The sequence below is a fragment of the Macaca mulatta genome, chromosome 10 (assembly GCF_049350105.2).
Source record: "Macaca mulatta isolate MMU2019108-1 chromosome 10, T2T-MMU8v2.0, whole genome shotgun sequence".
Taxonomy (NCBI): Eukaryota; Metazoa; Chordata; class Mammalia; order Primates; family Cercopithecidae; genus Macaca; species Macaca mulatta.
Genome location: NC_133415.1, coordinates 105,552,061 through 105,566,843, shown reverse-complemented (window position 1 = coordinate 105,566,843; position 14,783 = coordinate 105,552,061).

Genomic DNA, 14,783 nt, shown 5'->3' with positions numbered 1-14,783 from the left:
AAATCTAGTCATTCATAAATGCTAAATCATAAAACTTTTTTCAAGATGTTTTATGTTAAAAGTAAAACCCAGTAAAAATATAAATGCTCGTTTCTTAATCAGATTCCTCATTCTTTATGTATCTGTTTGTGGCTTTGCAGTTTTCTGGGATATATTTATAAACCTAACACCAGGCTGCCAGAATTTGCAACTACTACAAGAAGCTATGGCATCTGAAAAGGCATTTCTTCTTGCCTTTTTACCTCTGTGTGATGCCAGGGAGTGAGGAGGAAGAGGGCTAGTTAGTATGGCAACAAAATTAATTTCAGCAATAAAAGTCACCATTTTCCTTAATTTCTCTGTGTAACACACACACACACACACACACACACACACTTCCTGCCAAAGGCCCTACAGAGCTGTTTTAAGATATTTCTGCAGCTTCCCTTCTCCCTTAACATTTCCAAATCAAAAAAGAGAAAAGAGGGAGAAAAGATCAGTCACTTCTTTCAAATAGCAGAAAACATCCTCCCCAATTTGTCCAGAATTTAATAAAGTCTTGATATTGCTCTATCTTCTCGCCTCCCTATAAAATAGAGCAACATTTATACTAATTTCTGTAGTTCTAAAATGTTGTTGGGGGTAGAGAATGTATTACAATTTTTAAATGACACTCAAGATATTTTTCATAATTTGGGAAGTCATATTTTCTCCCTTTAAATACAGTAACTTGCCACAAGCTTGAATGTTAAACAGGGTTCTTTTCAAAATTGCCCCCTTCCTTCATACTCAAGGTTGGAAATTTTCTCTACATGTTTAATATCTAGGATTGCAGCTAAGTCTTGTGGGGGATGGGGTATCAACAGAGGATTATTTAAAAGCATCTGGGAAAGAAGGCAAACCTGTGTCTGTGTTCACCATTCCTATTGATTACTTTCCACTTTGACATCTCTACAAATGGTGACTTTCAAGTATCTTAAGGTATCTTGAGTCAACATATCCAAAACTGAACTAACCTTTCTGCTGGGAGCCGGCTTCCCTCCTTGAGTAATACCACCTGCCCATCTGTTTCCTAAAAATCAGAAAACTGGGGAGAAAGGCAAAAAAAAAAAACCTTTTCTCCCTTTCTCCCACCACGTGCATCCAAAGAATCACCAAGAAAAATCCTACCTGCAAATGTCTTCCATGTATAAATATTTTTTCTGTCCCTACCCTATCTTAGTAATTTCTCAACCGGACTTGCAACTATCCCCCAACTGATTGCTATATGTATGTGTATATATACACATATATACTTCTTTAAATGTGTATATATATATTATATATATAGTTTGTTTGCTTCCACACTAGCAATTCTATCTGTCCTGTTTTATTTTATCTATATAAATTATTTTATATAAAAATATATTTATGCAAATATATAACATAATTATGTATAATTTCTCTATAATTATACATAAAAAGTAAAGGAGTTGAAATTTGGAGAGAGGTTTTTGAAGTACTCTATTTGTTAATTGTTTCTTTCCTGAATAACTATGTATAAGTTCTCCAAATAATTATGTATAATTATGTTATATATTATTTCCATATAAAGATAAATAATATATACATAATTTAATAATATATCAATACATAGATATAAGATATATATCATATATGATATATAAAGAGAATATATAAATAATTTCTCTATAGATCATATATAGAGAGAAATTTTATATATATATCTCATATATAGAAAGAAATGTTATATATATATATATCTCTCACGACAGAGTTGCTAGTGTGGAAGCAAAAAATGAAAAACTATATAAATAAAATAGTTTTAATAGTGATAAGAGCTATGAAGAAAATACACCAGAATTATATGACAGCAATCCAGGGAGGTGGAATGAGCTTAGACATGAATGCAGAGAATGGATCATTGAAAAATGCAGAGGAAGAGTGATCCAAGTCAGAGGTCAAGCAAGTAGAGGGCTCCTTTGATAGAAACAGGATTCTTGTAATCAAGAAAGAAGACAGTGGAGCTAGAACATTGTGATTTTGATGCAAAGATGCCTAAAATGAGGCTGAGACCGGATTGCAAAGGTTAATTTATGTGTCAACTTGACTGGGCTAAGGGATGCCCAGATAGCTGGTGAAACATTTCTGAGTATGTCTATGAGGGTGTTCCCAGAAGACATTAACATTTGAATCTGTAGACTTAGTACAGAAAAATCAACCTCCCCAGTATAGGCAGGCATTGTCCAATACATTGAGGGCCTGAATATAACAAAAAGGTAGAGAAAGGGCTGATTTTTCTCTTCTTGAGTTGGGACATCCACCTTCTCCTGCCCCTCAGACATCAGAGCTCCTGGTTCTTGGGCCTGTGGACTCTGGGACTTACACCACCAGCTCTCAAGCCTTGAACTTGCACTGAATTACACCACCAGCTTTCCTGGTTCTCCAGCTTGCAGATAGCAGATGGCGAGATTTCTCAGCTTCTATAATTGTGTGAAGCAATTCTCAAGACAAATAAATCCATTTATATCTATACTTATACCTATACCTATATTTATCTATATCAATACCTATATTTATACCTACACCCATATCAATAACAATATACTATTGGTTCTACTTCCTTGGAGAATCCTGGCTAACACAATATGTAAGCTGCACTTTGAGATGCAGGTTGTATTTAGGTGCCACAGAATATCATCTGATGGTTTTAAGTGAGGGACCAATATGATCAGATTTTTTGTTTTAGAAGAATCAGTCTCCCTGATTTGGGGAGAGTACACTAGATGGGGGCCATGAATGAAGGACAAGATCAGTTAGGAAGCTGTTTTAATTTGCATGCATTCTTCTTCAGTGACTACCCATTGCCTGTGAAACAAGTTCAGGTTCCATCACGTGACTTCTAAAGTTCTCTAAATCCTGGCCCCTGCTACACCATTAGGCTTACCTCCTAATACTCCATGATGGTCTCTCCACTACAGCTTGCCAACACAGCAGCTTCAGCCCATTGTAAATGATTTCCCTCCAGCCTTTAACAGAGTTCTCACTTTCTCCAATTTCCCTGAGAATATATTCCCTCTTTCAAATTCCATCTGTTATGTGAAGACTTCTGAACAAACGAGGTCATAGCAAACTTTATTCTTCCTAAATAATGGGCTGCACTTAAAAAAATAAAAAAAGCAGATATACCTCCTGCCACCTCTTGGATGATTGCTTCATATTATCATTTACCTTTTGTTTAGTTATTTCATTTTCCATGTGTATACATATGTCCCATTTTCCCAACCACAATGTAAAACCCCTAAGGGCAAAGATCTTCCTTATGTTTCTGTGGATCTCCCGCAGTCCCGGGCACCATGCCATACCCACAACGTGGCACTGGGTATATGCTGATCTGCTGTGGAGTCAGCACTAAAACCCCTTCTCAGAACCAAGATAACCATCAAGTTATCTAACGACTAGGTAAGTAAAGGAGTTGAAATTTCAAGAGAGATTTTTGAAGTACTCTATTTGTTAATAATTTCTTTCCCGAAAGCTTTTTTTCTATAAAAACTTCCATGCTTGGAGTAGAACTGGATAGGAAATGTAAAATAAACTCGACGCACCGTTGAACATTAGCTCTATAATTCTAATCTGGATTGAGATCGAAGATTTAGAACTAAACCCCTCTGAAAGAGCAGTGCAGAGAATGTTACTAAGGACAAGGTTGCATGCTCGAAGTGGCCCTGGATAACATCTGCCATTCATACAATGTGAGGTTTAAAGGTAGACTAGAATATAGAATTGAGGCCAGAGAGAGGCAAGTTCAGGTGAAAAGGGAAAGATAACAACATAGCCTATTGCACTGTATGTGAGACCATCTACCTGTTACAACCATAAATTTGGTTAGAGGAGAAGTGGGCTCTGGTTTCACATTTCTTTGCAAGTATCTTCATTTTTGTGGGCAGGAAATTCTATTGCCAGGTTAAGATTTTAACTGAGTGAATCTCAGCAATGGTACGTCTATTCTGTAAGCGCAGTTTTCTGTGTTGATCATGTGGAAAGTCCATGAAAGGACCATGAGAACTCACACAGAGGAAGGGCAAGAGCTCTCTAGTCCCTTGCATGTAGAATGTGGAACTGGTGGTTACTGCAAAAATAACATTATTATCTAAGACTCTTTCTAAGAGGGAGAAAGAGGCCATTCAGGACAGATGGATGGATGGGTTACAAATTGCTTCCCTAGGACTTAGAAAGAAGCTAGAGTCCCCTGTAACATCCTCTCAATCTAAATACTTAGAAGTCTCTATTACTTTGCAACTTCTAGAACAGGATCCTTCAATCTTGGCACCATTAACATTTGGAGCCAGGTGATTCTTGGTTGTGGGACACTGTCCTATACATCATAGGACGTTTACTAGCATCCTTGAGTAGCCATCAGATCCCTGTAGAACTTACCCGACCCAGTTGCAACCTAAAAAGTCTTCAGATATTGCTAAGTGTGCCCTGAGGTGGGATAGGGATAGGAAAAGGAGGTCAAAAATGACCTCCAGTTAAAAACCACTGGACTACAGTCAGGTAGATCTGAGTTTAATTTTCCGATACTCCATTTTCTCATCTGTAAAATGGGAATAAATATCAGCCACCTCAAGGAGTTTTGGGAATTCTTTAATAGATAAGGCATGTAAACCATTAGCACAGTCCTGGCATGAAGTAAGAACTCAATAAATGTTAGCCATCACTATTACTGTTATTATTATTTACTGACCATGGCCAGGGCAGATCATTCTACACTCTGAATATTAGTTTTAACTCTTTAAACAATTTAAAGAAAGTCATTTTTCTCCATGTGACATTATTTCTTATCCTTGCTAATGAGGAACAATGTGTCTCTCACCATATAATTTGGTGCAGATAAGCACAAGGCACCTGAATTCTCTTAAGCTCATACTACAAATAATTTGGATGCGAGGGGAATCTTCTGATATTTGCCTCCTTTTTAAAAAAGAGAGGGAATGCTCATTTTTTCTCAACTTTAAGTCAGTTTTCAAATGAAACAGTAGACGAATGTCACATACACCAATTATCTAATTGTGAAACTGATCTTCAATTAAAGTGTCCATGTTTTTGGAATAAATAGTCATGAAGTGGTAAGTTTTCAGCAGGATTGTTAGACTGATTGCTGAGTGCCAGATACCAGAGGCTAAAGGAGGAATGAGTTCAAGAGATCTATCGTACAGCATTGTAACTATAGTTAATGATGATCTATTGTTTTCTTGAAAAATGCTAGCAGAGTGGATGTGAAATGTTCTCACCACAAAATGATAACTATATGAAGAAATGCATCTGCTATTAGCTAGATTTGGCTATTCCACAATGTATGTATACTTCAAAACTTCATGCTCTACATGATAAATACACATATTTTATATGTCAATTAAAGAATAAATACATAAATTTGAAAAATAAATAAAGTGGTTTTAGCCTTGAAAATTACATTAGCATTTTTCAGTTGAAGGAAAATCACTTTAAGTCAATTAAAATAAATCATGTCTTCAGTGTTGGCCCGAGGTAGTCACTGACCTGTATGTTAGAATAGGTAGTCTTGTGACAGATCAGAAAAGGGTACCAAAAAAAATCATGTTTTAATTCTTCCATGGCTGATTTTGTTTTGTTTTGTTTTTAAATTGAGGACGAGATATAAATAAAAGAGAATGAATGGGCCTCTTACTTGTGAACAAATATTTTCTCTTGTATGTGAACTCTGCAGCTAAGCTTGCCAATAAATGGTAATGTGTGAAGCTGAAAAGAGTACTTTCATGTAAAACAATTAGATGTGTGGAAATCCCAAAATGAACACCAAAAAATGCATCAAAGTTAAGGGTTGGCAAACTTTTTCTGCAAAGGGCCAGATAATACGTATTTTAGGCATGTGAGTTGTATAGTCTCTGTTGCAACAATTAGCTCTGCTGTTGCAGCACAAAAGCAGCCAAAACAATAAGTAAACAAGTAAGCATGACTGTGTTCCAATAAAACTTTATTTACAAAAAGAGGCAGCCGGCTGCTTTTGACCCAAAGGCCCTATCTTGCTGACCCCTGATTAAGGTAATGCCCCAATAAAAGGCTTATCCTCAACATCACTGGTCTTTATTATGTGTGTTTGTCCTTTCAATATGTCTAAGACCTTTTCTGGGCAAATACCCTTAGGGAAATGATAAATACATAGAGGCCTTTTCAATACATAGAGTTCTTATAACTCGACAGCACGATCTAGAAGCATGCTCATTTTAACAAAATTATTCCGACGTCTTTGCAGACTAAATAAGCCTGGTATAAAACAGCACATTTAATTTAATTTTTCCCCTCCAAAAATAAAAAGCAGTAGCATTAAGAAATTCCATCACTCAACGCTGAGAGGAAGCTCCTTCAAGTCTTCGGTGCTGTAGTAATTACTGGCAAAGAACCCCTGATGAGAGATCCTTGAAAAATGGAAAACGTACCCTAAGAACTAATAAAAACTCAGTCAATTGCTGTTAGATATCCCCAAATACGATGCGGGGAGGAGACAAGGAGAATTACAGGGTTGCAGCAAGCACTCCTCTCAAAAGTCAGAGAGAAAGAGATCAGGAGAGTGATTATGGGCAAGGGGACTTGGAAATGCAGAGGGGGATTTGAAATTTTTCCTGGGACATAGGTTTGGAATGTAGTTCATAGTCCTATTATATAAAGGTTAACTCTACCGATCCGGATAGCAGGAAGACAAAAAATGAGGAAAAGAAATGTGATAATCTTAGAATCAACGACGCACATTGAAATAGCTTACAAATTAAAATATTGCAAGGAAGGAAGGAAGGAAGGAAGGAAGGGAAGAGAAGTATGAAAGCAGGCAATTTGATCTGCTGGGAAGAATGACATCTTCCTTATTTACTGCTATGTCTCTAAGGTCTAGCACAATGCATGGCACTTTATAGGTGCCCAGTAATGATTAGTCAAAGAAGGGAAGAAAGGAAGGGACAAGTAGCCAAGCAGCCCATGAAATCATATAATAAAAAATTCTATCCCATTAGTATGGAAGAATACTGGGAACTAGAGATGATTCTTCATGTAAGAAGTAGTAATTATGTGCTGGGCTAAATTAATCCTCATATAGGAGACCTTGAAAGAAGCTCTTTGTGTGGTAGAAGATGGCGCCCATGAGTCATGATCGGGGGCTGAAGCCTTCTGCCTCTGAAGAGAAAACCTCTGGGTGGCATCACGGCCCAACTGACCATCAGAGAAGAGGGGAGATTCTCAAGAGCACCTCTGGGTGAATTTGTAAGTTTCCACATATAACATACCTTTATTCTGACTGTAGATAATAAAACTCAAAGACTATCAAGGTTCTCCAGAGAGTGGCTGTGATGGAGCTGTTATTGCTCACCAAACACCCATGTGAGCCCCACATTTCCCAGCCTCCTTTGCAGCTAGGTTGGGGCCACGTGACTGGAGAATTATCCTGGAAAGGATGTAACCTGGGCCAATATCTGGCACTTAAAAATAAACCATTCCACCCTCTAATGTGTTTTCTCTTTGCCACAGCACCCGCAAAGGACATGTGTTCCAGATGTGAAACTAAAAAGGGGCTCAAATCTTGAGTCAATCTTGAGCCATGCAAGAGACTTGCTAACCCCCAATCAGCTGTGACATGAGTGAGGAATCCACCTTCTTGTTGTTATGCCACTGTATTTTCAGGGTTTACTTGTCATATCAGCATATGACATATCTAATCATCCCACTCTGGCTATAACAATTAAAATAGTTTCAGAAGCAAGTGATAGAAAGCCTAACTCAAACTGGCTTAACAAAAAAGAAAAGAATCCAAGAGGACCTGGATCCAGAGTTTAAACAATGTAAGTTGGAATCACATTCTCTTCATCTCTTGGCTCTGCTTTGTGTTGGCTTCACTTTCAGGGTACACTGGGGACCTTCAGAAGCCCAAGCTTTGCCCAGGTAGTGACGAAATAACTGTAGCACCCCTACACCTATCTTCCCATGAAAAAATTCAGAGGGGTTAAGGGTCTATTTTCTGGTTGCACCACAAAGACCCCAGGATTTATTATGATTGGGCCAGCTCAGCTCACTCTGAACTTGAGCTCAGAGAACTTGAGCTCATATTTCTGGCTAAAGGAAAACAGTGCATGGTCAGCTGAGGCCTGGGTCCTATGCTCTGTCCCTGGAGCTAAGGGAGAATCCTTATCCAGGACATGTGGACTGAGTCTGGGAAAGGAGAGAGTCTTCAAAAGGAAACATGCCTGTTGCTGGAAGAAAAACGAAGGTGAGCTGGGGAGGTAAAGAAGTTGTCTCTAATGGCATAAAATGGGAGCAGTCACAACTGTTGTATTCAGTTAGTGCCCAGAAGTGTCATTTCTCTCTCTAAATTTGAGGCTTGAGGAGTTCCAATGATTAAATAATGTTCTTATTTTTAAGGTGCAATATGACTTACAACAGTGATATTAATTTATACCTCAACTCTCTTGTTTATCCAAACACATCAGTTAATCCTCACAACCCAGGAAACTAATAAACCCTATTAATTTATTTTGAGACAGCAAAGATGAGTTGAAAACCCAGGCTGTGATGTGGAGAGAGTTTTCTTCATCTTAGTTCAATCTTTACCCATCTCCATCTTTGTGATTGTGGGCACTTTATCTACCCTGTTAGAATCACAGCTTATTCTCTTTTGAATGGGATAAAGATGCTTATTTTGCAAGGTTGCTATGAGAATTAAAGAATAATGGATGAAAAGAGCCCAATACAGTGCCCGATACAGACAGAGGAGGCATTCACTAAGAATTAGTTCTTCATTTTTTAGTATTATAATGATTCTGCTTAGGTGGTGTCTGGTACATCATAAACTCTCAATAAATAATTGGCTGCTATTATTGCAAGTTATATGAATACTTGAAGAATAGTAAAATAAGTAGTGAATGAAAAGAAGAACATAGAAGGAAGAAAGTCAGAGAAGGAGGAAAAGAGGGGAGTGGATTTCATTCATTTAATATATGTTATTGAAGGATTATTGTGTGCCAGTCATCACGAAGGGTATACATTGATAAAAGAGATTTATTCCCTTTTCTTCCAGAGTTTACAATCTAGTGAGAAAGAGAGGTGATAAGCAATTATATGTAAAAATAAAAGTGCATGCATGTTGATAAATACCAAGGAAACTAAAGGAATTCAGTATTAGGTAACAATTAGTATACTTAAAAATAGAATAAATAGAATGGTCAAGGAAATCCTCTAAAGAGGTGACAATTAAGTTAATATTTAAAAGTTAAATTGTAGCAGTGATTATTACTAATATTATTATTTATTAAATCTAGGATAAAATTACAAGGGCATAATTAAAACATATTTATAAAATTCCACTACAATAATAATTATTTTGCATAAAAATTACACTCAGTAAAATTTATGCATTTGATATACTGAGTGCTCAACCAACTGTTGAAAAACGTTTGATCCAACCAAGATGAAACAATTCTTACAAATGTCCATAGAACAAATATATATGCAAACAGTGCAAATCTCTTTTTACTTCTACTACAAACCATCTAATTTATTTCACTCAAACCTCTTTGTCAACATTAAAATCATTACTCTCGATCAATAAATGATAATAGAATGATGTCTTTATTTTGTGTATTTTCTAATTCCCACTAGAATATAAGCTCTCAAAGGGCAATGCCATTTTCTGCATGTTTCCCCACTGTATCTCCAGTGCTTAGAAGAGCACTTGACACAGGCTAGGCACTCAATAAATTGCTGTTGAATGAATGAATTAATGTATGGATAAATGTGTTTGCATTTTACCAAGTATATTTGCATTACAGACTTGTAATTTCACACTGGGTTTAGTCAATGTTTTTTAACACACTGACACTTATAATCAAGTCTCAGAGTTTTGCTTATGCTAACAAATGCTGATTCTCCCTAATGTAGAGCATTGCTTTTCCCAGCTCGGAATATTAGCTTCTCATTCAATCTTCATGACATATATTTCTGAATAAATAAATGAAGCCCCATGTGTAGTACTGTGTATTGTAAAACTGATCACTATCCTTTTATTTCATTAGGGGCTGGATACAGGATAAGAAGCCTTCTGGGAGATAAAGAAGCATGACAAGACCATGCAAATAATTATGAATGGAACCATACACTAACAAAGTGAATGGGTCTCCACATCGTTAAAGTCCCTGAAAGGGTCAAAAAAACGAGGAGGTCAAAAGTAGACAGCATCGTCAATACACTTGGGCAAGGGGTTTTTGCAATGGAAAATACCTTTGAAGGACTAATAGTTGAATTGGCATGTTTAAGTCATTTTGGCAACCAGAACTGCAACCCTGTCTCCTGAATAAGATACTGCTGCTCTCGCAGAACAAAAGAACCATTAACGACACCAACTAACCCGTGTAATTCTCATTTATACCTTTTTATTACCTTCCATATACTCTGTGTGATACATTACCCATTCCATTAATTGTTAACATACACGCAAGTCAAGATCTTTTATTATGCGAGGTCATCAGTCAATGATAACAGAGATATTGATGAATTAGTCTTCTCATCAGAAGTTGAGCAACATTTCCATTCAAGATGATACATGGACCTTTAAAACATACTCAATAATATTGAGTCTCAGTCTTCCGTTGCTTTTTTCTGAATGTGCATTTAGACCTTTACACATCTATTTAGTCATCCATTCATTAAACATTCAGCATTTTCTACTCATAGCACCAGAGCCATGGTCTTATTCATCATTGTACCCTTATTGCAAGGACCTAGAACACCGTAGAATCTCAATAAACTCTTAGGATTCAAAATAAATGAATGAGGATGTGGTAGGAAGAATTCTAACATGGCCCCCACGACCTTCATCCCCTGATGTTACTCTGTTGATAATGTTACCTTACATGGAAAAGGGATCTTGCAGATGTAACTAAGGCTAATAATTAGTCAACCTTAAGACAGGGAGATTATATGGTGACCATGTAATATTTTAATCTCCCCTTACATTAAAAACAAACATAGCAACTAAATAGAAAAAAACAAAACTCATGGACAACATTGAATTAAAAAAAAAAAAAAAAAGGCCGGTAACAAAGCATCTCTACAAACCTCATATTTCAGGCGGGAGGGTGGAGATGAGAGCCCCAAGTCCTCATGGGTCAGACTCTGCCCAGAGGAAGCAGAGGTTAGAAATGGAGTGTACAGATTTGAGAATAGGAGAAACCCTAAATAGCCAACAGGAACTTAATGGGAAACAGTGGGCCAGCTGAGGTGGCAGGCAAAGATGGGGCTGCCATGACCGCTCTAAGAGCCTGTGAGTGCAAGAGGCCAGTATGAGTCCTGAAAGGGGCAGGAACTGTCCAGGCCACAAGGGCCCTCAGTGACAACTGCCAAAGCCCCCTGCCAGGACCCAGCTCCATACTGAGAAGAAGCTCCTGGAAAGAGAATCCAAATTAAAGGTAATAAATAAAAGTGTGGAGTTGGGGGAGTTTGGAATAACAGCCAGAGAAATCTTAGAAATCAAGCCACCATTTGTGCATACTATATGAAGACAGATGAGGAAGCTCTGTGTGATTAGAAAAATTGCCCTAAACCACATTTCCTTTAAAAGTTCGGGATAACTAATTTCACATAGAAATGACAACAGAAAAGTATTGAGGTCAGATCTCTCGCAACATTACAAGAGGAAAAAAGAGAAGTAAAAACCAATAACATGCTTATAGAGATGAAAGCACGCCAGAAAGATATGCCCACAAACAGATCAAAACTGTAGCATACTACATTATACAATAAAATTATACAAGACCTGAAAACACAGCACAAATCAGAATTCAATTGCTTAGAAATGAGGTGAAAGAACATGAGAAATATTTAGAAATAAAAAATCATTTAAAAAATGAAATCTAAGCTAGAAAAAACTACAAGATTAAAAATGTGATAAATACAAGAGAGAATTAATACAATATACAATGCCTGAACATAATGAAAAATTTTTAAATAAAAAATTTAAAAATTAAAAAGAAGCAAGAAAATAAAAAATTCAAGAGAAAGTGGAAATACTGAAGATAGGCAGAGAAGGTTCAAAAATAGATGGTAAAAAAACCAATGCAAGGGAACAGAACAAATACTGAGATACATAATTTAAGAAACTTTCCTGAAATTGAAAAAAATATATTTGAAACTGCCTATGGAAAGAGCCCCCCAGGTACCTGAGAATAGTAACCTGGAATGACAGTCTCCAAGAAATAAAATCTATGGGACTTTAAAGCTAATGAAATCTATTGGACTTCAAAGCAAAAGAAATATTAATTGGACATTTAGGTAAAAAGAAAATATTATTTACTAAAAAATATCGACATCAAACTTTTGGAAAGCAACACCGTATACCAGTAGAAAATGGAGTCCCATACTTATTCAAGGGAAGAAATTGTGAGTCGAGGATTTTATAACTAGCAAAACTGACTTCCAATTACACAGGGCACAGAGCATAATCAGCATGCAAGAACTCAGGGTAAAAATCAGAACACCTATAACCCTCAAATTTCAAATGAGAGGGTGGGGACAAGAGGCACAGGTCCTGGGTGGATAAGACTACAAAAGATGCAAAGCAAAAATATTTGCATTGCTGTAATCTGAATGTTTGTGTCCCTCCAAACAAAATTCATATATTCATACACACACACACACACATATATATGTGTGTGTGTGTGTGTGTGTGTGTGTGTAAACTTTTATTTTAGACAAGTTTGTTATATAGGTAAATTACATGTTGCGAGGGTTTGGTGTACAGATTATTTCATCAACCAGGTAATAAGCATAGTACCTGATAAGTAGTTTTTCTATCCTCCTCCTCCTCCCACCCTCCACCTTCAAGTAGGCCCCAGTGTCCATTGCTTCCTTCTTTATGTCCATATGTACTTAATGTTTAGCTCCCTCTTATAAGTGAGAACATGCAGTATTTGGTTTTCTGTTCCTGTGCCAGTTTGCTTAGAATAATACCCTCCAGCTCCATCCATGTTTCTGCAAAGGACATGATCTCGTTCTTCTTTATGGCTATGTAGTATTCTATTTGAAATACCATCTTAAAAGAGGGAAAGGAAGGCTTCGCTTCCTCCAGATCTGGGACAGAAAATGTAGAAGATGAGTTTAGAACATCTTGTCATACCAAACAGTGAGAGACCTATCAGACTTCAGGGTCATCTTAAAAAGACTCAAAAGCCATATTGAAAAGGCTCTCACTGGCAAAAGTGGGATAACTTGAGCTTTGATTAGGCTAATACATGCCATGGATTGAAATTCCTTACATACCTTATTATGTTATAATGAGGCAAGTAATAATAACAACAATAGAGAATCAATGCAGTATCTCAAAAACTGATAAAGAAAAATAATGAAGACTTCACCTGTTTTTCCTATATGAACTTCGAGGAACTCAAATGAAAGATGAGGCAAAGTATTTCTTTCTAAAAGTATTGCAAGTTATACATAAAAAAGAATTGATTCAATCAGAATGTCAGCATTTTGAAAATCATCATAAATGATCACATCTAGGCATCATCCCTTGGCAGCTGTGGCATCTCAGAAAGAAAGATGAACAGACGTTCTACGCCTACTGCTGAGTGAACACACACAGTCAAGCCTTGCCAGAGGGATTGAACCCAAGTCTGATTAAGTCTCTGAGTTCAGCTGTCAATTTGCAGGAGGTACAGCAAACAGAAGAGCTTGCTAAGCTGCACCAAGAGGATGCAACCGCAAAATCTAGAGTGGAAACTATAGGTTCAATGGCCTGTGTCTTCCACAAATAAACTGCAAGGAAAATAAAGGGCTAGAAGGTGAGCCTATAGATTAAATGAGATTTAAAAGACATACAGAGAAAAGGCGAGAGTAAACTATAGTGTTTAGGAATGAACACTTGGATAATAAAACTATCTTAAAACTCAAGGAAATTACCACTGTGAAAGTCAAGACCAGGGGTCAGCAAACTTTTTCTGTGGTAAATATTTTTTAAGCCTTTGAGGACCAGGCAGTCTCTGTTACAGCCACTCAACTCTGCCATTGCAGTGTGAAAGCAGCCACAGACAAGTCAAGGAATGCCTGGGTGTCGCTGTGTGCCAATAAAACTTTATTTGTAAAAACAGCTGTCAAGCCAATTCCTCGTCAAGATCATGCTTACTTTGGGGAAAGGAAGTGAACTGGGGTTGGGATGGAATACACAAAGGTGTTTCTTTGCCAGCAAAGCTCTCGTTTTTGAGCTGGGTGGCTGTTTTGGATATTCAGCTTATATTGCCCATTAAACTATATAATTCTCTCATGTGACTTTCAGTATCTGTACTTTATTTAAAAAAAAAAAAGGAAATTCAAGTGATTTGTGCAGGGACAGAATAAAGATCTGCTATTCAGTGTTCTTATGAAGGATAAAAATTGTCTTCCCTACATGTAATGCTTTTTCTTCACAGAAGAAAAAGCTTTGATTAGGCTAATACATGCCATGGATTGAAATTCCTTACATACCTTATCATGTTATAATGAAGCAAGTAATAATAACGCCAATAGAGAATCAATGCAGTATCTCAAAAACTGATAAAGAAAAATAATGAAGACTTCACCTGTTTTTCACAGAAGCTGTGTGAGTCGTATGAGTGGCGGCAAATGAGAGAGCCTGGGCTGTGGAGACACCAGAAAGATTTGATTCCCAGCTTCTCTAAATTACCAACTGCGGGGAGCATTTAGGTGTTGACTTGACTGGGCCAAGTTATCCAGATATTTGGTCAATCAGT